The 23,457-nt window shown below is 35.2% G+C and overlaps 1 long non-coding RNA gene across 1 annotated transcript; it reads left to right on the top strand.

Annotated features, from left to right (window-relative positions):
- The first annotated feature begins 4,445 nt into the window (after positions 1-4,445).
- LOC124436275 lies at positions 4,446-4,628 on the top strand. The gene is made up of 2 exons (XR_006945280.1): positions 4,446-4,495; positions 4,583-4,628. It is a non-coding gene; the product is annotated as an uncharacterized LOC124436275 (long non-coding RNA).
- The last annotated feature ends 18,829 nt before the right edge of the window (positions 4,629-23,457 follow it).

The following is a 23,457-nucleotide window of genomic DNA, read 5'->3' on the forward strand; positions in this document are numbered from 1 at the left end:
CAAGATTTGTTCAACAAACAATTATTTCTTTGTCTACACAACAAAATCACAGTAGCTCAAGCCTGTGCATGACAACTGAGCAATAACTTAATAAAGTTAATTGATATACATTAAGCTTGTTAAATGAAATTAGAACAATTTACAAATGTACTTGATAGTAGTATGCATGAATTCTTTTAAGTTGTTTTGTGCCATCACTTTTTACTTCAATGCAAAACAATCTGTCATCTGTTGAAGTATCAATTGTCTCATCTTTATGGCAAAATGGACACTATCAAAACAAAATCAATAGGTGATGTAATTATTATGTTGAGCTTTTCCCCATGAAACATAGACACAATGAATAACAAACCTTTATTTCACAGATCCCAGTGCCACAACAATGGTAAGAGACAAGTCCATCTGGAGAAGCACCAAGTTTTGTAGATCATTCAACATACTCTCCATAAGCCATCGCTGAAGGAAACATATTCTCTCGATGAGGAAGTACCATCTACTAGTGATGGAGCTGAGCATGTTTAGGTATGCACTGTATAAGTTTTTTATTGTTAACTCTTGTTTCAAACCATTAAACTGCATGTCAACTTATATAGTGCATCCATGTATCTCCTATTTGGTTTTCATCTAGGCATATTTCCTGACCATTCTAAACTGAACCAGCAAAGAAGGTCAACATTCTCTACAGTGCACAAGTTAAAAGACCTTTCCATCATCGCCCCTCTGATGGTATGTAACCTTTTGTGTTACCACTTGGATATGCTTTCCAGGTAAAGGCCGAGTATTCTCCCATCCCATAGACCCACAAAACCATCGCATCAACCATTCGTATGCCACAACACTCAAGTACATGAAGTAAATAAAAAGGTTGGACTAATTATTGTTGATGAAACAATGTTGATGATAACATTGTTTCTCATACAATTTTCAATCTTACATATTTAATGATTGTGATGCTTGGCGGTGATAAGCACGTTCCTATCTCTCAATAGTGGCCCGACGTTTTTAAGGACAGCCTCATGAACTAAAGGCCCAAATTTGGCATGCTGTGTTATGCGTGATATTTTCTCAATGCTGCATCGAATGTTCATGATATTTTCTGCAAAGCTGTTCCTATTTCCTTACAGCATCTGTACTCTAATGCGCCATCTAACAAAGCGGTATGACAGCATTGACAGTTACACCTGAAACGGGGGAGCATTGTGGTTTTTAAAGTAACTTTATGTATATTACAATCAGGAGAAAACAACAACTTACCATTTACCGAGTGGAATTACGCCATCACTTTGTTGTTGTAATGTCGCATGGAGAATTCCATCGGGCTCATCTGGAGTATGCACTTCATCACCATCTCCTGCGAGCGGTTCATCGTCATACGCGAAGTCGTTTAACACATAACCCACGGATTCCGACCTCGAGTCAGATACGCATTCAGACATCGAATTGGAATTATCTGAGCACTGATTTGAGGCCATAATTTCGGGAAAACTTGTTTTTTAATATTTTTTTGAAAATACTGTCATTATTTGTTTTTAAGACAAGAAAAACGACAACAAAATCACCTCCTATAATATAATATTATATTGACGGAAACAGACATGTTGAACTATCTACGTCACAAGTATCAATATGGCGTCGTAAAAAATTCGCAAATAGTACCCGAGTTTGGAGGCAAAATTAAGGAACTTATATTTATCTGTTTAAATCCAGCGACATGTCATAGTTCTTCAAATAATCCAAATTTTCAATTAAGCTCATAAAAAAGGGGGGGGGGGCTTAAATTCGTAATATAAGCACTTTAAGCGAATTTATGAAAACAAGTCTTTTCCTGTCCTCAAAACAAAATCACTTTAGCTCAAACCAGTGCATGAAAACTGAGCAATAACTTAAGAAAGTGAATATACATCTCGATATTCGTCTCTTGCCACCTTTTCATGATGGCAACCCCATCTTTTTGCTGCAGTTGAAAATTTCTTCAGCTCTGGATAGCAAATGCTTGTGATAAGACTCTTGGAAGGTGAATCTCTGTTGGTGCAACAAGCTGCTTTGAACCTTGAAGCAGTCACTCTTCCAGCACAAAATCGAAACCAAAGAGGACAATTTGCTTCATCTCTGTTTTTTTCTTGTACAGCTTTTTGCTGTTCAACTGCAACATTAAAGCAGTCCAGTGTCCACATTGATAATTCCAGCAGAGTTTCAAGTGATTTGTCAATAGTGTTGGATAATGAAGATAACTCATGACTGGTAGCAAGTCAGAGTGCAAGGCTTTATGTACATAACAATCAGAATATGGATATATTAAAGAAAGTATTGCTGGTTTTGATGAGGAAGAACTAGTAGTTTTAAAATATTTATCCAATTCAGACGATGATGGGCAGAAACTAGATTTCTTTGTTCTTCGCCTTCGCATTTCTTATTAAATTTACTAAATTTTATATTCTTCACTTTAGCGTATGGCACAGCCTTGACAGCACTTGGAAGGACCCAGCATGCCTTCGTTTCAGTCACAGATAAAGAATCTCGTTTTCGTGCACCAGCTTCAACAGCCCACAGAAGTGAAACGACGTGAGAGCAGCTTTCACCTATTTCTGTCATACCATCGCAGTGCGCTGTTAATACTTTGCCATTCTTTTTGCAACCAACCCAAGGAGTAAGTGGCTTCTCCGACATTCTTTAAGAGTGATTAACCTGGCGTAGTCAAAAAAAAAGAAACAACGCGTTCAGTCTCATTAGAGCACGAGTGCAGCCAATGTGCAATGTTTTTAGTGACAACTGAGAAGCATTTACCTTAGCAATAAGCAAGCAATGATCGTCATATTTTTTCGCCAACATTTCACGTACCCAACCATTCACAAAATTTTGATAACTATTAAGACTCTTATGGTTTTTTAACTGCTCTTTCGTGCACAGACTGACCGAAAATAATAAATACATGCCAACATCAATGTAGCTTACAGCAGGCCACAGATCGATATCGTCGATCCATTAATTTTTTGGTATTTCTTACGGATCATCTCCATTGCAATGTCCTAATTTCATTTTCTAACGCGCTTTACTATCCTTGCACTGAATGTTTTCTATATATCCAAGCGAAAAACCTTTTTTTACCTAGAAAGCGCTTACTTTATGTTACTAGTCATATTAACAATAAAGTGTGCACATGTGCTTGTCCTCCAGATGCTCCACCAGCAACAATTGCTAAAGAGTGCGTGACGTCACTGCAAAGTCTATACACACGTCTGGTATCATATTTCTTTATATATTGACTCTATTCAAGTATTCATTCATTATACCGCACTGAAGATGGCATAAGTTTGCCAAAACATGTCTGCAATAAAAAATTTAAAAAAGTTGTCGTTTACGTTAAATGCATCATTTCAATTGTGCTATTACGAAATTATGGAAATCAAAATTATTTTAATAGAAGAAATGAAGTTGGGTCATATTAGTGGTTGGGCACAAGTGAATAGCTCTAAATATCTTGCTGGATTATGGCAGCCGATATGCTCGTCACAACATTCGTGAGGACATCAGATATTTTAACACAAGTGACTTCTCTGTATATTCTATATACTGTGCCTATATAATCTATATTTAAACTCAATGACACATCAGAATGTAATCAGAACACACCTTGCAAATGTAGATAATCAAGAAAACTCTTAAAGTGCACATACAACTATTTTCAATTTTTTATTCTCAAATAGATTTTGGATAAATAATACAAATGCCGTTTATAGAATTTTAATAACTTTTTTCGTTTTTGAGTTATCTTTCGGCAAAGATCCGAATAAAACCAGAATTTCAACGTTTTGTAAAAAATGTCGAGAGCTCTAATCCGTGGCATGGGACTTACTTGAGACGTCATTTAAGGAACACAGACTGACTACCAAAACAACTTACACTGTTTATGCATGTAAACAAACACAAAAATGCCAGATCGATGTGTAGTTTTTGGTTGTTCTAACGTAGCCAGTTCGGAGAAAGGCATTTCACTTCATCGCATACCATTTTTTAACGACGAAAGAAGCGAAGCTAAGCGTAGGAGAAAGCGATGTGCCAACTTTGTGAAAGCTACTCGCGATAAGTGGGTCCCCCCAAAGAATTCCGCAGTTTGCTCGGAACACTTCACGAAAGATTCGTTTTCTCGGCAATTCGGCTCGCTTTCTGAATCAGAAAGTAATTTTTCACCTCGACTCATTCAAGACAAATTCGGAATCGTTGCTAACCCGAGCATTTATTCTCGAAAAGATTACAATGAACTTACAACAAGAGATCTCAGAATGGTGAGTGTGTTAAAAATTATGCATATGCATATCTACATTTTACCTGGAATCTGTGTGAGAGTATATTTCATAAATATATGCCATTTTAGATGAAAAGAAAGTGGATGTCTGATTATAATAGAAAGGTTGAATCAGAAAATATACCCAGTACAAGTAGGGAACCTCAAGAGCAAATAGAAGAAACAACTTGTGATGAGCCTGTATTAGAGAAGGTAAACTTATATGATTATTACGCTAATGCTGTAAAGGTTAACGTAAATTATTGTTTTTTATATGTATTGCTGTTGTTTCTAATTTAGGAAGTAGCTGTGCAATGTGAATTACAATGCCAAAATTGTTTAAAAGTTGAAAATGAAAAACTTCGTTACAGAAACTTATGGCTTGGGGCAAAACATAAGCTTTAGAGTAGCAGAGCTTATGTTAGCAGTTCTAATATGGATATGATTGCTGTGGGTAAGTGTTTTTTAAGATAATGTGCTTGTTAATTTTATTTCATGTCTGATTCTAGGTCAATAGAAGATTTGCCAACGCAGTAGGATCAGCCATGTTTAATAACCTCAATTTCTACAATACTACCAACTAAGCTTGCATGCACCACTGGAAAATTATTATTTTAGTTAAAAGTTAATTACTAAGAAATATGGACTTTAGAGCATAATGGGATAATCGTTGATTAATAAGGGGCCTGGGCCCAACTGTTATTGTTGTTTGTCATTTGTAATCGAATGACCTTTGTATTTTATCTCTCAATATATATTTTACAAGATCCTCATTTCGTGAAATAGACTAAGTCTTATCTATGACAAACAACAATTAAACTACCTATAACGGCAGACGAGCGAAATACAGACGAAAAGATCGGACAATCCAACACTATAAGTAGTTCGAAACGCGACACGCCATCAGCAACAACACGGAACCTATTTGACCAAGGGGCAGGAGCATATCTACGAAATTTATCAACCCGAAGGCAGCCCTACAACCAAAGTAAAGAGCAGCACCGCTAAAGGCGTCAATAACACTCCCTTCTGACCCCGAGATAATGAAAAAATTGCAGTAAACACCACCATCTTATCGATCGCTGATATTTGGCGCCATTTTTCTGGCGTCGTTGAATTACTCGGAGTACTTCCCATCCACCAGAGGCAGGTCGTAACCTTACGTGTGCACGAAATGCCGAAGTACAAATGCCCCCATCCAGACTGCGATTACGAGACAGAGGAAACTGAGGACCAACTCGCAGCGGTATTGTTGCAAATCCACTCGATCGACGTTCACAATAACAGCCAAGCAACGAACACACGCACGGGCATCAACGCGACGGCGAAGATTGAAAAGGTCAGACGGCCAACTATATCCGCTGCTGGGTCCAGTGAGGCGTGGACATACTTCCAAACGCGCTGGCAGGATTATGTCGAAGCCAGAAAAAATAACCGGCAAAGACAAAGTAATCCAATTACTCGAATGCTGTGACGAAACGCTTCGTAAGGACCTCACCAGAAACGCTGGCGGAAACCTTAACAAACAAACCCATCGACGACGTCATGGCTGCAATCTGCGAACTCGCTGTACGAGAGGAGAACACGATGGTGGCCCGCATCAAACTACACAACATGCGCCAGGACCGTGACGAAACTATCCGCGGCTTCGGTGCCCGTCTTCGTGGACAAGCCAGCGTATGCAAATTTACGATTGACTGTCCCAACTGCGTAACAGAAATCAACTACACAGACAATATCCTACGCAACGCATTAACCGTTGGAATCGCCGACAGGGACATCCAACTAGACTTGCTCAGCGATAAAAATCAAAATATGACACTGGAGGAGGCATTTCTGTTCATAGAAGCCAAAAAGCCGGCAGACGTTTGGCCACCCACCTACTCAATAGCCAAAGCATCGATGCTACCAGAAGCCAATATCGCCGCGGCAAACAAGACAATATGACCCAGGTCGTGCAAACCAATAAAACTGGACCATGTTCCTACTGTGGCAAACATGCCCATGGTAGAAACGCCCCACCCAATGTCCGACGACAGGAATGCCCAGCCTACAGCAAAACATGCGATAGCTGCGGACGCCCTAACCACAACGCCTCCATGTGCAGAAGCAAAGACAAAACTAAGCGTCGGGATGCCAAACACAACGCAAACCGAGACCAAGAGGACGCAGTGTTTGACAACCTATGCATGACAAAAAGCCATCAGCATTGCAACAACGGAATCCTGCTAGACCACCATACTTGCAATGACATGACTGACCGTTGGGTGAAAAAACCGTCACAGTCCCAACCGTTCCTCCATATAAATGCGAAGTGTCACCCAGAGGACTACACAGCCCTCGGGTACACCCTGCATTTTACAAGACATCGCTCAGTCACATTGGATGCTATGGCGGACACTGGATGCCAGAGCTGCCTTGCTAGCATGCATATAATGAAACAACTAAGACTACGCCAGAAATACCTGCTTCCAGTCACTATGCGCATGCACGCTGCGAACAACAATGGCAACGATATCATCGGTGCAGCCATCGTGAGATTCTCTGGTCAATCCAAAGACGGATGGGTGTTGGAGAGCCGTCAAATTGTATATGTCACTCGTGACTCAAATAAACTCTTTCTTTGTCGTGAGACATGCGCTGCCCTGGGAATCATCCCAAACAGCTTCCCCACCCTGGGAGACACAATGTCAGTAGACATACATACTAACCAGTCTATTCACGTAGTAGCAGAACACCCGTCAAAGCGCACATGTGATTGCCTACGTCGCGTCTTCACCACCTTTGGGATCCCAGACGAATGCGCTACTGACGGCGGACCAGAATTCACCGCCGTCAAAACACGGCAGTTCCTCAAACAATGGAGAGACACCACCGCCTCGCCTCCGTTGCATTCCCGCACTCAAATTGCCGCGCCGAGGTTGCCGTTAAAACTGTGAAACGCCTCATCACGAACAATACCGGCCCCACTGGTAGCCTCAACACAAACGCCTTACAAATTGCTGTTCTACAATATCGTAACACGCCTGATACCGACACGAAATTATCACCGGCCCAATGCGTCTTCGGTAGACCCTTTAAGGATTTCATACCAATTTTCCCCGGCCCTTATAGGCCACACGTCACCTGGAGGGAAACACTCAATGCTCGCGAGGAGGCTATACGAAACCGGCACATGAGAGCGGCGGAACGTTGGTCAGAACACACAAGAAGATTACCACCTCTGTCTATTGGACATCACGTAAGAATACAGAACCAAACAGGACCGTACCCTACGAAATGGGACAAAACTGGAACAGTCATTGAAGTCCTTCAACACGATCAATACCGCGAAAATGTCGACGGGTCCAACAGAATTACACTAAGAAACAGAAAATTTCTCCGGCAATTCACACCTGTACAAGAGCAGTTACCCAAATATACTATTGATACGGACCTGCTGCTGATACCAAAAGTCTCAACGGAGAACCTTACTCCCAACAAAATGACAGCCAGCAGAAAACAAACACCGTCATTACCATGTCTAAGACCGGCGACACAGACTGACACCCCGGAGCCAGCACCACTACCGAGCACACATACCGCAGATGGAACTTCACCAAACGCAACCAAAATACCTGAAGATGCCAGTGAACCTAAACCAGCGACCACAAAGCCAAGCAAGAAAGACTAGCTCTACGAAGATTACTCGATTTCAACAAGAAAAGGCTGTTAGAAAATTGAACGGATGAACAAATATCGTAGAACAACTTTATATTACGCTTTCCTATACTAGTAAAGACCTACGGGGGGATACAGCATAATGGGATAATCGTTGATTAATAAGGGGCCTGGACCCAACTGTTATTGTTGTTTGTCATTCGTAAACAAATGACCTTTGTATTTTGTCTCTAAATATATATTTACAAGATCCTCATTTCGTGAAATAGACTAAGTCTTATCTAGACTTAATCAGCCTTGTTTAGCTGCGCATTACTGAAGTATCTTATTTCATAGATGAGTATGACAACAACAGCAGCAATGAAGAATCATCAACTAGTAGCAAAGTGGTTGATCTTGATAGCTGTCCTGCTGAGGAGGTTTTGGACCCAAATGATCTTAGTGGTGACTCAGACTCAGAGAGTGATCTTGGTGCTGAGCAAAGTTGTGAGACTGAGATAGAAGAGATAATCACATCTAGTGACATGGATGTTAACTCTGAGTCAGAGTCATTTAAGAACTCAGCCAAGAACATTTAAAAGGTAACAATTTTTGGATGAGAACTGTAATGTATCAATCACCATGGCAATGTTAAAATAGTGGTGATTGTTGAATAAATGAAAGTTAAACAGCTTATTTAATCAGTCACTACCTTGATGACTATTGCATTTCATAAATTGAGTTTTTTTTTGTAGAGTGCTCAACAAAGACACCAACCTAAGAACAGAGAAAAAATTCATTGTGTTCTTCACCCAACTGTTTGCACTTTATAAATTCTGCCCAATTTTCAAATCAGATGATGTTCTTGTTGAGATATTGCAAAATGATTCAATGGAAAAAGTGGGTTGGTTGTTCCAATCACAAATGTGGAGCAGACACAACATGGAATAGTCAACCAGTCATGACTGGGACTTCCATTCCTGCTGGAAATTCGCTATTGTCATTTGGTATTTTGACTGCTGGAACCTCTGCCACAAAGGTGATCATAGTTCCACGGCACATGGGATTGGCATGCATTTCATTGAGTACATACTTCTCTCACCAGTGTGTAAGTAAGATTTATCCGATGGGATAAAAGAAAGTTGTAAAGAAATTACCACAATCAAATGAAAGCTTTAAAGTCTTTTTAAAGTTTTGTGTAGGAAATACTATATCCTGCATTGGTGATCTACTGGAAAAAAATGCCAAGACAGCTTTATAGAGAAAGTGATGGCATGTTGCAATTGCTGGGGATGGAAGACACGATTTCATGGGACATAGTGCCAATTATTGTGCTTATACAACATTCTGTTGCACAGTATCTCAAAACATTAGTTTTTCTCTTGTGCAGGTACATTTCTTTAAATTATGTGATTTTCTTCTTTAAAATTAATTACCTATTTGCTATTCTGTAGAGAAATGAAGTTGGAAATAGCACTGGTATTGAGTTTGAGGGATTTAAAAGATCGATGTATTTTCTTAAATCTCGCAATTTTCCAATCTCCATGTTAATCACTGACAGACATACACAAATTGCCAAACATATGAGAGAAAATTGTCCAAGTATTACCCACTACTTTGACCATTGGCATTTGACAAAAAGTAGTGATTTTTTTAGTTAATGAAGCAGTACTTTATGAAGCAAAAATCTAACATATAGCTTGTATACAATTTACTACCGATAATGGCATCAATAATTGAAGTGTTTATCTAAAACATATTTTATATTTCATCTTAGAAGTGACCAAGGACCTGACCAAACTTGCAAAATGTGGTGGATGTGAGTCTTTATCAAGCTGGATAAGACTTGTTCCAACCATTTGTACTCCCGTTGAGTCACCTGAATTTTTCTGGTTCATGAGACAATTGCTTAAATTGTCTAGCAAAGTGCGAAGATCGTATCTTCATATAAGGTAGTCATATACAAAAAATTCAATTTTTTTCATTTTTAAAGATGATTATAAGAAACTATCAGTATTTGAACGACTTTAATGAAGGAAATTAACTAATGGAAAAAAAATTTAGAAAATCTCTGATTACACTAATTATCCATTATGGCGGCAACTAATTAGCCAATAAATGAACTTTGCTGCGAACATGATATCTTGGGAACCAATGATCCAAATTCAACGAGTAATATTGTTTTTGAAAGCTTAGAACATAATAGTACTAGCCTTCAACATACAAAATTTCAGGCATCTCTGACAAATAACAAGTATAATATGACAACGATTTGTTAAGCAAAAACAAAACAAGGTATGTTTGGGATGATGTGTTGGTATGTTAAGGATGTTAAATTGTTTGTTAGAAATCATGAGACTATAGTCTAAATAGGATACATATTTGAGTCGTTTTAAAAGTATGGAAATATTGTCAGCAATTCGACTTATTATTGCTGTAGTCTTGTACTGCTTGTTAAATATATATTTTCTGAATGTGGAAATTTGCTGATTTTAATAATGTTGCAATTGTGTTTTGTTTCATTTTGTTCTTATGTTGAACTCTGCCAAATGCATTTTTTGTTAGCATTTGCTTAATTAGCGTGTTTGCTTTATTAAATTATGTCAGTAAAAAGTGGTTTTTGGACAGTTCTGCGCCTATTCAATTTGATAGGGTTTGTAAAGTATTTAAACAAAGCAAGTTAAAAGTATAGTACTTTTAATCTTTTTATATCTAGTATTTGTCAATCGGATTATATTTGCAATAGATAAGTATCGCTTAATACAAGAATTTTACTAATTTTAGTAATGTTGCAATTATCTTTCGTTTCCATTGGCTCTATTTACAAAATTTGCTGCCAAATGTTTTAAGGAGGCTACATACAGTTAGGAAGAAGGTAACTATTGAAAATTTGGATGCGCATAATGTGCTCATGTCGAGTGGATTTTTTTTACAAAAACGACTGTCCGCGCTGACTTTATTGAAGACTTTTTCGTTTTTACTTCGGTAAATTTTTTAAAAATTCGTGTGGATGCTTATTAAAACAAAAAATATAACATATGCATTAAATGCACCTCCCAGAATTCTAATTAAACAAACTATCTAATTTTTACGTAGATAAAATTCTCACTCGGAGTTTCATATCCATATCTCTGACTAAGCGTTTCTCCATCATCTTTTATAGGTTGGCATCTCACTCTTTCAAGCCTTAAGACTTGCACTTCTGTCAATTATGCTTAAATTTCGATACCTTGTAACTCGTGTCAAATTATGCATTATATTCAAATGATAAATGTATTTTTCTTAAACAAAAAGAATGATAGCACAGCGCTATAACCAACAACTACAAACAATAACGACCTTATCTAACAACATTTGAGAAATTAAACCTTCCACTCCTCTTCTATGTAAACCAGACAAGTCTACTCAAAAGCAGAGAGTCTCATACGCTACAAGTCCCGGGCTTGTGACCGGTATAGCAGAGTTAAAAGGTGAAAGGTTTATCATAGATTAATCAACTGAATATTCCTGCTCATTTTTTGTTTGGAAGCATGCTAAACAGTTCATATGGCAAAGCTCGAATTCCATATTAAATATCAGTAACATAATCCGGTGTTAATGTTAGACAATACATCATTGCCCTTCAGTGAAAGCATCCCGCTTTCCACTGGAAAAGAATCTAATATCGATGTTAAACATAGATTGTTACAAGCATCCCGCTTGCCAATATATATAAGTATAATCATAAGCGGGATGCTTTCACTGAAGGGCAATGATGTATTGTCTAACATTAACAACGGATTATGTTACTGATATTTAATATGATATTCGAGCTTTGTCCATATGAACTGTTTAACATGCTTCCAAACAAAAAATGAGCAGGAATATTCAGTTGATTAATCTATGATAAACCTTTCACCTTTTAACTCTGCTATACCGGTCACAAGCCCGGGACTTGTAGCGTATAAGACTCTCTGCTTTTGTGTAGACTTGTCTGGTTTACAAGGAAGAGGAGTGGAAGGTTTAATTTCTCAAATGTTGTTAGATAAGGTCGTTATTGTTTGTAGTTGTTGGTTATAGCGCTGTGCTATCATTCTTTTTGTTTAATAACATTCCAACTATTTAACCTTGTATTTTTCTTATTGTTGTGTGTATTGCGCAAATAGAGAGTCTTAGTTTAGCGTTTACGGCAGACGGCAATCCAAAATGCTCCATTTTCCAATGAGGATTGTTGTTTCGGGTTTAATACATACTTTGCATTTGTATTTTACAATTTGCATTGTCAGGAGCTCTATTTCCTGTTTTATTAAAACTCTGTTGATAGCTTAATAGGCATATTCATGATTGATACTAACTTAAAATAATTACATTGCGTCACAAAAGTCACTTTGTTGTAATAGAAATACACAAAAAAGCTTGAGGTACTTTATCTACAACAAAAAGGGCCTCCTGCCCTTAAAACCTGAACTGCTAAACGCAACGTAAACGGCAAAGCCGTCATCACGCTTAGACGAAACTTTGAGTTCTTATGATTTTTAATTTTTCGCAGCCAAAATAATTTGCTAGCCAATCAGATTTTTTAGTGGTTTTTGATTTTTGCATGCACGTTTGTCTGCCGTACTCAGTTTTTAAAATGGTAGACGTTAAAACAGCCATTGTTCTGTTTGCTTTGTCGTTCTGGTCGTCTTTGCAGCAATGAGAATTATAATACGTTATTCCAAAGTAGTAATCTAGTTACTGTTTGATTCAGCCATTTTGTATTGATTTTTTCCATTTTGTGAATTAATTTTTACGCGTAGAAAACAAATATACCCAGTCGCACGAAATTTTTTAAGTCGAAAATTATCGCTTTTCTTGCAAAAATTTGCAAGTGGAAAACCGGCTTAATTAGTACGAAAAAAGCGTATAAGTATAGAGCAAATGGTCTACAACCAAGGTTAGAAAACATTAAAATTTCCGTTTGTACAATTAGTTCTTCATTTGTTGCTGTGTTGCGTTATGTGAGCTGTTTTGAAAATTTAATGCACGACCTATTGATTAAATAAACGAGTTGAACAAAATACCGTCCATTTTTCATACCCTTTTGATATAATTAACATCATTGATGTGATTTAAGTCTGGTCTAAAATATTACAGAAAACCATTTACTGAATTGAGCCTTATTATTTTGAGAGATGTTAATTGGAGCTAAGCTGAGCTAAACTGAAGTCAAATGCATAATATTAATTTACATAAAAGTACTTCATATGGAGCTTTTGTGACGGATTCTTCTTCATTCATTTGTTTCAAATATAAATAAAATCATATAGGATGTATATGGTAAGAGCAAAATTCTAATGCCTTTTCCTCCAGCAATAATATACATGAAAAAATTTCTCAATTCTGATTGTTTAAGAGCATGGCAGTCTTTGAAAAACTCACTTGCGCATGTTTATACCTAATTACACTCGAAATCATGTTATCACATAAACAAATAACAAATTCTTCCATATTTAACCCAATAACAGTAGCCTGAGTTACAGTTACGTAGGATTGATTATTGTGCCAACGCAGAGTGTTAGCTACCTTTGTAAAAAAATTTATTATTGTAGAGCACACATACATGAATATCCTTCCTCCTCCAGTGATCTACCTGGTTATACGCGACAGCGAAATGGCATAATTGTACATTTTATTTAATTAAAAAACACCACTTATTGCTATGACTATCAGATATGTCTACTAAAATTCCTGTAAATATTAATGCAAGATAGTCATTTAGACACGAAGTAGATTATTTCATGAGGTATATACAATCCTGGAATTTCGAATGCCACTTTGTACCTAGAGCTGTGGGTAACCCCAGCAATAGCGTAGCCAGCCCAACTTTTTACTTCCGCTATGCAAATATTTTAGTGTTCACTGACTGTGAGAACAGTAGATTTCTAAATAAACGAACAATGGTAATCTTTCAGAATTTTCAAAGCGGAAGTAAATTTGCAAGCTGGCTACGAAACTGAACGCCAATGCTAGCGCTTGTTTTTAATTCAAAGTAATGGGACGATATAATACAATTTTTAGGCATACAAATGGAAAAGTGTCTTGAACACATACCATGGAGCAGTTTTAACTGGTTTGGAAGAATAATACTTATTGTCTTTGGTTTATTTGGCTTTATCGTTTCTGGTATTTCATTAAATTTATATGGTGATACTTCATTTGATTGTTATAAAGAGATTATATCAAAGACCAAAGAAATCTCTCTCTTAAAAAACATTGAATCAAGATGTTTCATACAATACAAAGATGGACTAACTTTCAAGTATGCTATTTTTCTTGTGGTGTGTTTGAATTTTGGCATTATCTTAATTTGGAGTATTGCCTGTGGATATTATGTAAAGCGTCGAATTGAACATAATGATAATAACAGACCAACAGAAAACAGTGATGAACAAAGTGAACCTCTACATGCAGAATACAGCAAAGAAATTCATCAATCTAATAACGTTGCATTTAATTTTTTTTCATTTTACATGTACATCGTTCAGTTGGTGGTTCGCTTCATCATACTGTCTGTCTTTGTCGGATTACTTTTCTCTGCCAAATTTCCCATTAACTACACCTGTAAAAGACGTCCAACAATGAAAGAAATTTTCTTTTTAAATCATACCATTTCTACCATTATTTGTGTAAATCCCAACGGTGATAATAGTGAAATCTTAATTAAAGCTGTTTTATCTGTCAATTTAATTGTAATAACTCTAACAATTTTAGAGCTGTGTTACTTGACGTATAAGGCTTGGACTGATAACTCTTTTGAAAAAGAGGAAAAATTTTCTACAGTTTACCTGAATTTTGTACCGCTCCCAAAAGATTACTGTGCAAATCCTTTGAAAGGAAAAAAAGAAGAATTTGGAAAACAATTGGAAGAAATTAAAAACACTTTCAAAACTGACGAAATCTTTGAAATACATGACGACTTTGGCAACGAGATGAAAGAGTGGCAAAATCTTGACTATATTTACATCAACGTCTTAATGCAAGCAGACAGACAATTAAAGAATGCTTATCCAGAAAAGTTTGAAAGGCAAGTTTGAATTTTTTTATTAAATCAAAGAGAACTCATTTTTAAAAAAATATTATTTATTATTTTTCTACTGCAATTTTCATAAATTGGTGTTCCAAGCGACAATCAAAGATTTTTTGACAGATGGCATCTCATTAACCTATTTTATTCGAGCATTCAAACTTATATATAATGACATTGCATGCTGGACAGCTGATATAAAAAAAGTGGTCGAGAAAAACTCCTCTAGCTGTTTTATTAGTAAAATGTGTAACTTTCATTGAAACCTAAAGTATGTACCAACCTCAGTTATCAAATAGGAAGGAGAAGAGCATCTTAAAAAATAATTTAAAAACATGAACACCAATGAAAATAAATTTTCATAATTTGATGCATTGCACTAAATCTAATCAAAAATTATATATAGCTCTATATAGTTTTCTATTTTATTCAATACTACATAATTTAACATTAGATAATGATTATTGGAGAGCAATGTTTATGTGGTCCTGGTAAGTTTTATAATTTCATGGAATAGTGTAAGAAACCACATTTGATTTTTACAAAACGTCTTTTCGTTTTGAAAAAGGCATTCATGTTATGGGATATTTATATCGGCTTACTGTATAATTTATTTGTAAATGGAAGTATTGGATATCAGGTTAGCTCTAGTGTTTATTATTCTAGCATGTTTTTACATATATTCAGATAAGCCACTGAGGTCAGCCGGACAGTGTAAACCTGCATAAATAATGTGCCTTACTTTATCATTTTTATATGATATGACGTCTGTTTCATGACGTCATATGTCTGACGTCATAAAATTTGCCTAATGTATTTAAAATCCTATATCTGCCCATCTATGAAAAGTCCCAAGAAATCCAACTTTCGGAACATGCTAAAACTTGGGATTTTCTGTGCTGTTGTGAAAAAATAAAATACAAGCATGCTCAAAGAAATGGCGAAAAAGACTTACGACGCTTATTGAAACAAATCAAATTGAAAGAAACGATAATGTATTTTGGATGTAGTTTGTTTGAATTTATGATATATGTGAAATATATAAATTAAGTTGTTTTTGAGGTTAAAATATTGGATAAGAAACGATGTGTTTTGTCACACAAGTGTCGCAGTTAATCCTCTTGCAAAATGCACTATAACGCACAAGACATCAAAACATTACATGTACAATACATCATTAAAAATATTTAAACGCTTTCTTCATTCTACGTTTCTCCTGGTTTAACAAGATTTTTTGTTGAAACGTATAATTTCGGGAGTGCCTGTCAAATGTTGATTTTCCAGACGTAAACAGCGCTAGTTTCCGCTATGTACATGAAACAAAATGTTTCAAATATTCAAATATTGGGCAACATACCATATGAAGAGACAACAGGTATAGATGCAAATTCAGTTTTAAATCAAGCAATACTGGTTTGCGTGTAAATTATTTTTGAAAAGGTTTCTTGGCTTCTTAGTAACAACGCAATGAGTATTAAAAGTAAATTGATTAATGCAAGGTTTGATTCAGAAATTTCCTGCTCAGAGCATGAAAAGCAATGTGAAACAGAAATTTTCGGCTGGTAATAAACATTAAAAGTTAGATGCCATGTTTTATCTTCATTAAATTATAATTTAAGAACTGGCTGCAAAATTTTATCAGAAGCATATTCTCTTTTTGAGCTACCACTAGACAAAATAATTTCATTTACACGTTATTACCAAAATGCTACCCTTTCTTGCTGCAGCCTGGCACAATCTGTACGTTAAATGTGCAAGTTTAGATCTTTAATCAATGAGTTATCTAGAGCAAGATAAACCAGAAGTGTACGGAAGCTTTAATTCAGGGCTCCATGTTGTCAGACGAAGTAATAGATACTGGGGAGGTTTCCCCACATTCCTTATCATCGAACAAGTGTTGATGGGTAACTTAAAGACCAGCAGTGTTTTAACAAAGGGGTGAGGTATGACCAAGAATTAACGGCTTACGTGGCTTCTGGCGAGGCCTGCCAATGCTGAAGTGATTCGGTTAAGGCTAGAATACACAGTTATAAACTATAGTTCTGGTGAACAGGATAAAGATGTTAGTCATGCAAGAAAAGAGAGAGAGAGAAAAGAATACTCTGAAAGTCTTTACTGCCTTTAAGGGCACAAAGCATTTTCTTGAGACCCACAATTAAGAATTAAATATCATAATTGGAGTCAATGGACAATAGCAAAGACTGTAAGAGAAACGATTCTTTCTTTAATGAAGGATGGGTCGCTTTTTGAGTACCAGTTCTAAAGAAATTACATGCTGTAACTTTGGCAACAAAATCTGCTGTAAATATATGTGATATGCAGGTACAAGTTGATCTCCTATCACTCTTTCGCCACGAACTGTGTACGTATCCTTCTTCCTTTTTTTATTCTTCTTTGATCTTATTTTAATCTAACAAGCCTGTTTTGGCTGATGTCATTTGGTCTAGACTTTCTCATGAAACCTAAGTCGAAAGCCCAGGTAGTGAAAAGGACTGGCACTATGTTTTAGACAGGGGAGCACTTTTGCACAGAATACCTTGGCCATCTCCAAGGTCTATAACATACAGAGAGTATGTCTTTCATATTGTCATTACGTAGCAAAAACTATGGAAATGCGTTTATTGTAATTGACGGGTATAGACAGCACATCTACTAAGCAGATGACGCAGATGAGAAGGTCATTAGGAAAGACTGCTCCAATGCTTTAACTGAAGAAATGAAGATTAGTCTGAAAATAGATCTCTTCCTATCAAATCAAAAGAACAAGCAGATATTTCTTGAAGTTGCTATCTAAGAGAAGAAGGTTGCAAGACACATCATGCAAATGGTAACCCTGATTTACTAATTGATAAAACAACAATTGAGTCTGCTAAATCAAAATCTCCCATACTTGTTGGAGATGACACTGACCTATATTGTTTTTATTTTCTACGTTGAATTTGATTGCTTTGACATTTTCATGCACTTGTCATACTGTACAATAGAAACGTAGGACAGAGTATAGACAACCTGCGATACATACGTTACCAAGAAAATCTAGCTCATAAGAAAGAAAAATCAAGTCGAAAAACCTTTCTCTGACGTCTGCAGCTAAAAAATATCACAGCTACCACGTGTTTGGTCAAGTTCAGCTTTGGTAAGAAAACAAAATTGATGCTGAAGAATGGGGTTGGAAGCTACGAGACAACTACACTGATTCCACTAATGACTAATCTTCCAGCAGCAGCCAACAGCCTTTTACAGATCATACGCTGTACCTGCAAAAGTGGATGTGATACACTCAAATGCTCGGTCCGAAAGCATGGATTACAATGTTCAGTTGTTTGTGGACACTGTAAATGCTCAAGCTGGGCCAATTTGTCTGATGATGCATCTCACTAAACAAGCGACAACAATGACGAGCTTTGAACTTTAAAATATTGCCTATTACGTTTGTATTTTATATTTTTACAATAGAATTTTAATTCATTAAATAACAATTTAAGATAAAAATATATATAGATTTCAAATATCAAAACTTCAATTAATGTATAGTGATATAATACGCGCATCCTCCTCAATTATTTTTAACCGAAAGCCTTTTTATCAATAAAAATGCCCAGAATTGAATTGTAAAATGGGGAAATATTAGCCATAAAAAGGCATTTCTGATAGCAATGTTGCTTGAATTCTCTACGTACAAAAAAGACAACTTTGGAACTTTTCCAAAAATAGGAATTAATAGGACTTTTAATATGTTGCTTCAGATCATTTTCCGAGGTAAATAACGTTGAAACACCTTCTGTTGAAAGTTATGGAGGATTAAACTTTATAATGACTGGACTAAATGTTGTGGCTGCTGTGCTGTGAGCAGCATATATAGATGCATCTATGAGTTATTATTGGCAGACAGTATATGTAGAAACGTCATCATGGGTTTCTAGTAACTAAAAAAAATTCTATTTTGAGAGCCTCGTAAGTGTGCTGCTTGTTTGAAGTACTCCTTGATGAGAGCTACCGGACAATGTTTCCTGGACTGAGAAGCACAAAGTTCTGAACTTACTACGAAATTTTTGATTGTTTAGCGGTGTAAATCGAGATAATAGTGCACTAAGAGTTGTTTATCCAGCACGATATATTCAGTGTCCTTCTTGTTGAAGAGTAAAGCCAAAAAAATTACTCATTCTCTGAAGCTGCCCAAAATTGATTGTTCCCCAGGATGGCAAGATAGTCGATAGAACTCCTTCTGAAAATCTCTCAAAAGATACCCGAAAATATGATACATCAGCATGAATAATTTCAGGCAAACAGAATGAAGTCTGGTTTTCTTAGCGTACTGGTTTTCTGGTTTTCTAAGTTAAGGGAAATCATAAAATAAATATGGTTTCCTACCTTATTGAAATGCGTTAGAGGCCTAATGATTCGGATGATAAGATTTAAAAGGTTTCATTTACTTTAACTTTATTGAGAAGAGTATTGTTAAATTACTAGGTTTCTACATTTTGCCTTGCTCATATGAGATTTTACCTATAGCCCATTCAGTTTCTTTTAAAGGCTTACTAGACTGTTCATTGCCACTCCATTCTACTTTCCCGCTGTGTGTACTCTGGTTACCAACTTATCATGCTGTATACACCAAAAAGTTTGGCTTTCTAAATAATTGATATTGTGGTAGAATTGTGAGTAGATCAGCCCCTAACTTTGATCCCTCAAGATCACAACAAAGTCTTTGAGTCTATGTATCTGTCGATGAAATACTGTCTGATTTTGTGTGGGGATTGAGTTCAGTGGCGTAACACAACCATGGAGGACCCTTTGTTAATTAGCCATTGGTGGTGCCCTATGCTTTAGCAGAAAATAGGTTAAAAAATTGTACATATTAGCTTAATAGTAAAATAGAGACTTTATCGGTGTGACAAATTTGAAAATCGTTTTGAAGAATGGTAAAATTAATAAGTTAATATTTCTTAAAAGAGGTTTTTTTAGTAAATAGCACTAACCCAATATTTCTAAAAGAAGTTTTATGAAACTATACGACACGATGCATTTCGGCAGACTACTCTTCAGGTGTCAACGTCTGCTAAATATTTTCCTCAATATTTGTAAAATGAATAATGAATGTTAAATAAAATAAGATCATAACATGTCGTTTGTATGCTGTTGCGTGCGTGGTCCTGAAAGACTAATTATTAATTTTGGTTCTATTTCCGCACACAACAAAGATAGTGTGAACCAGTTATATTCCTCAAATAATTTATTTATCAACGCGTAATTATTAAAGTAGATAAGTGTCTTAACAATAATATTGACAAGTTTGAGTAAAACCTATCTCCTCTGTCTGAGTACAACCGCTAGTCTTTATTCTTGATAGTAGTTGCTATCATGTAAAATATGCTCTGTTAAAAAGTAATTTGACTTTTACGTTAAAAAAGTAATTTGGAATTTATAAACGTTACCTTGAGAACTGAAAATTTATCTTGAATATTCGGTGTTTTTTAATTTACTTAGCTACTGTTTGAAATCCTCCTATCATATTTACAAAAGGCATTATTAAAGCAATTTTTACAAAAAAACACTATGATATTTTTTCATACTACATTTTCATTGCTCATAATCTTCATGAATTAATTTCTAAGTAGCAGAAATATTAAATGTTTAATAACATTTAATAAGAAAATTATATTTCAATGCAAACACGTTTCGACAGTATGAAAATGTCATCGTTATTGCAGATTGGTTAGTATTAAGAATGGGATCTTTATTTAATTACATTTATTAAATTATTTAAATTAAATATGATAAAAAGAGAGTTTTATAGCCAGTGAAAAATTTCAACATTTAGATCAGGATTAATATCATTGATGCAAAGAGCCTCTTTGAACTTAAGAAAAAAATTAAGTGACTGGTGTCGATGATTTTTATAGAAAACACTTTATTTTTAAAAAATTAAGATGCATTGTAACACGCCATATGTTGAACAAAATTTGTTTTTTTAATAATTTTACTGGCTACTTTAATCCTTTACCTGTTTACTAAATGATTGCTTCAGATTTTTAGGCCCGTTAATTTCAAACAAAAGAAAATGAGGATTTTTTTCATCATTTCTATTTCGAATGCATTTAGCAGATGTAAATTGCGATGTTTAAAACGGACCTTGAATTGTTGCATTAGAAAATCGAATTCATGTCATGCAACAGTAGCTACTTAGCCTACGACCTTTGGTTAAACAAAAAACCGGTTTGAAAATAATATTTGTGTTATAAATTTGTAGATTTAAAAATTGGATTTCAAACATATTTTCCCTTACTGGAGATAAAGTCCTTGGTTTTCTTGGAGTAATGTGCCTATACGAGTTGCAGGACAAAGATGTCATGAGGTCAGCTTGTACGGAGTTAGAGAATTTTTCTCAAAAAACGCAGATTGATGGAGTTTCTTTTACGCCTGTTGATTCAAACGCATTGTTTGAATTTCTTTCTGAATGTGAGCACATAAAAGGGCTTTCTTTTAACGATTGCAAGTTTCTTGATAATTATAGCTGTCTACCAATAAAAAACTATTTGTTAAATAAGAAAGCGAAAAATTTGATTAGTTTAACCTTTTTTATAAGTGCTTTAGGCAATTATTTTTGGAAGCATCTAAGTGAAGCTTTGAAAAGTAAGAATTGTAAGCTTACTGAATTGAATCTTGATTATAACAAAATAGGTAAAAAATGTGCTAAATATCTTAGTGAAGCATTGAAAAGTGAGAATTGTAAACTTACTGAATTGTATCTTTGTGATAACAGTATAGGTGATGAAGGTGCTAAATGTCTTAGTGAAGCATTGAAAAGTGAGAATTGTAAACTTACTAAATTGTATATGACGGGTAACATTATAGGTTATGAAGGTGCTAAATATCTTAGTGAAGCATTGAAAAGTGAAAATAGTAAACTTACTGAATTGTATCTTAATTAGTGAATTGTATCTTACTGAGCAGTACTTTGACTCGGATTCGAGCTCTGACTCTTAATGCATATCTATAAGCATTCCACTTCCTGATTTAAAGTTTATTATTTAAACTTTCATATGTTTTATGAAAAAAGTAAGTGAAAAATTTTTACATCATGGGACTTTCCTTTCATGTAAACGTTCCTTAATATAAAAACAATTTTGAAGTATGTCTACTTAGCTTTATATTAATTAATTGTTTAGAGTAAAAGTATAGTTAGATTTGTAAACATATATTGTTAATTTATTTGTTTTTTTTAATATTGTTCAATTGTTTAATTCTTTTGTTAACCTTACAACATTTACTGTAAACAGTAAAAACTGTAACAAACAATGATAAACTTCAATGATTTTCTCACTATTTGATTGTCTCGTGAAATATAAATAATAATTATAAACAAACGAGTTTATTCATTAAAAAATCCTTTCGAATCGAAATTTTTATAAACGAATTCCCACTATTAATGATACAAACGCAAATTTATGATATACAAAGTATTCAGAGAGTAGAAAGTTTAAGGCAAAAACCTCTGTGAAGGTCATCATTGTACTAAACTGTAGTTTTTAAACATTTCTACTTAAGCGTGGCTGACAACAAAGTTATTCTTCTACAAAAGTATTCATCTTTAATAAATGTATATTATATGTATAGTTGTATTTCCAATGAATAAAATACATAAAAATAAGATTTTCAAGTCGTGTTTCTAACCATTTTTTAAGTCAAGTATATCAAAAGGAAATCTTTTAGAAGACAATCATCCAAGTAATGATAAAGAAAGATTTTGTTCGGTACCTCTTGTTCTTCACATTTCACTTTGTAGTTGTCCACTTGCATTTGCAAGTGATCTATTTCTTTTTTTTAAGTTATATTTTTTGTGGTCCATTTCAATTTTCACAGACAGAGCAATCAATTAAACAACCAAATAAATTAGGAAATAAAAAAAATTCTTTGTAAACCAAAACAGAATCAACAAATGCAGCTTCTTAAAGATATTCAATAAGCATACTGAACGTTTATAATTCTAACTATTCTCCAAAGCTGTAAAAGGATGAAAAAACCAACAGCATCCTACACATCAGTATTGCCGCTGAAAAGAAAAGAGTTTATTAAGCAGGTACATATTGGAAGCAGGTTCACGTCATAGCTCACTACTAGCTGGAAGTGTTAGGGAAACTGCAGAAACATCTAGGGGCCTTGTACTACTTTACAGTTAATAATAAAATAGGTACATACTACTTGCTAGAGGAGTTAAAACATATTCTATGGCCTATCACTATCGGGATTCTTTTAAGTGTTAACTAATCAGAATTGAAAGATAATATAAGCTGGAAGCTCTATAACTATGTTTATATTTTTTTGGTTGAGCTGTAAATAATGTAGTTGTTCATGAAGGCAAAGCTCTCTCAATAGCATCGAATTAGCATAGTTAATAAGGGAGTGATCTGTGTGATGATGAGGTATCTCAAATGGTTTCCATACCTGTATTCCACATCTAATGCAAATGAAACACAGACAACAATAGCAT

Source organism: Xenia sp. Carnegie-2017, unplaced genomic scaffold (assembly GCF_021976095.1).
Source record: "Xenia sp. Carnegie-2017 unplaced genomic scaffold, XeniaSp_v1 HiC_scaffold_16, whole genome shotgun sequence".
Lineage (NCBI taxonomy): Eukaryota > Metazoa > Cnidaria > Anthozoa > Malacalcyonacea > Xeniidae > Xenia > Xenia sp. Carnegie-2017.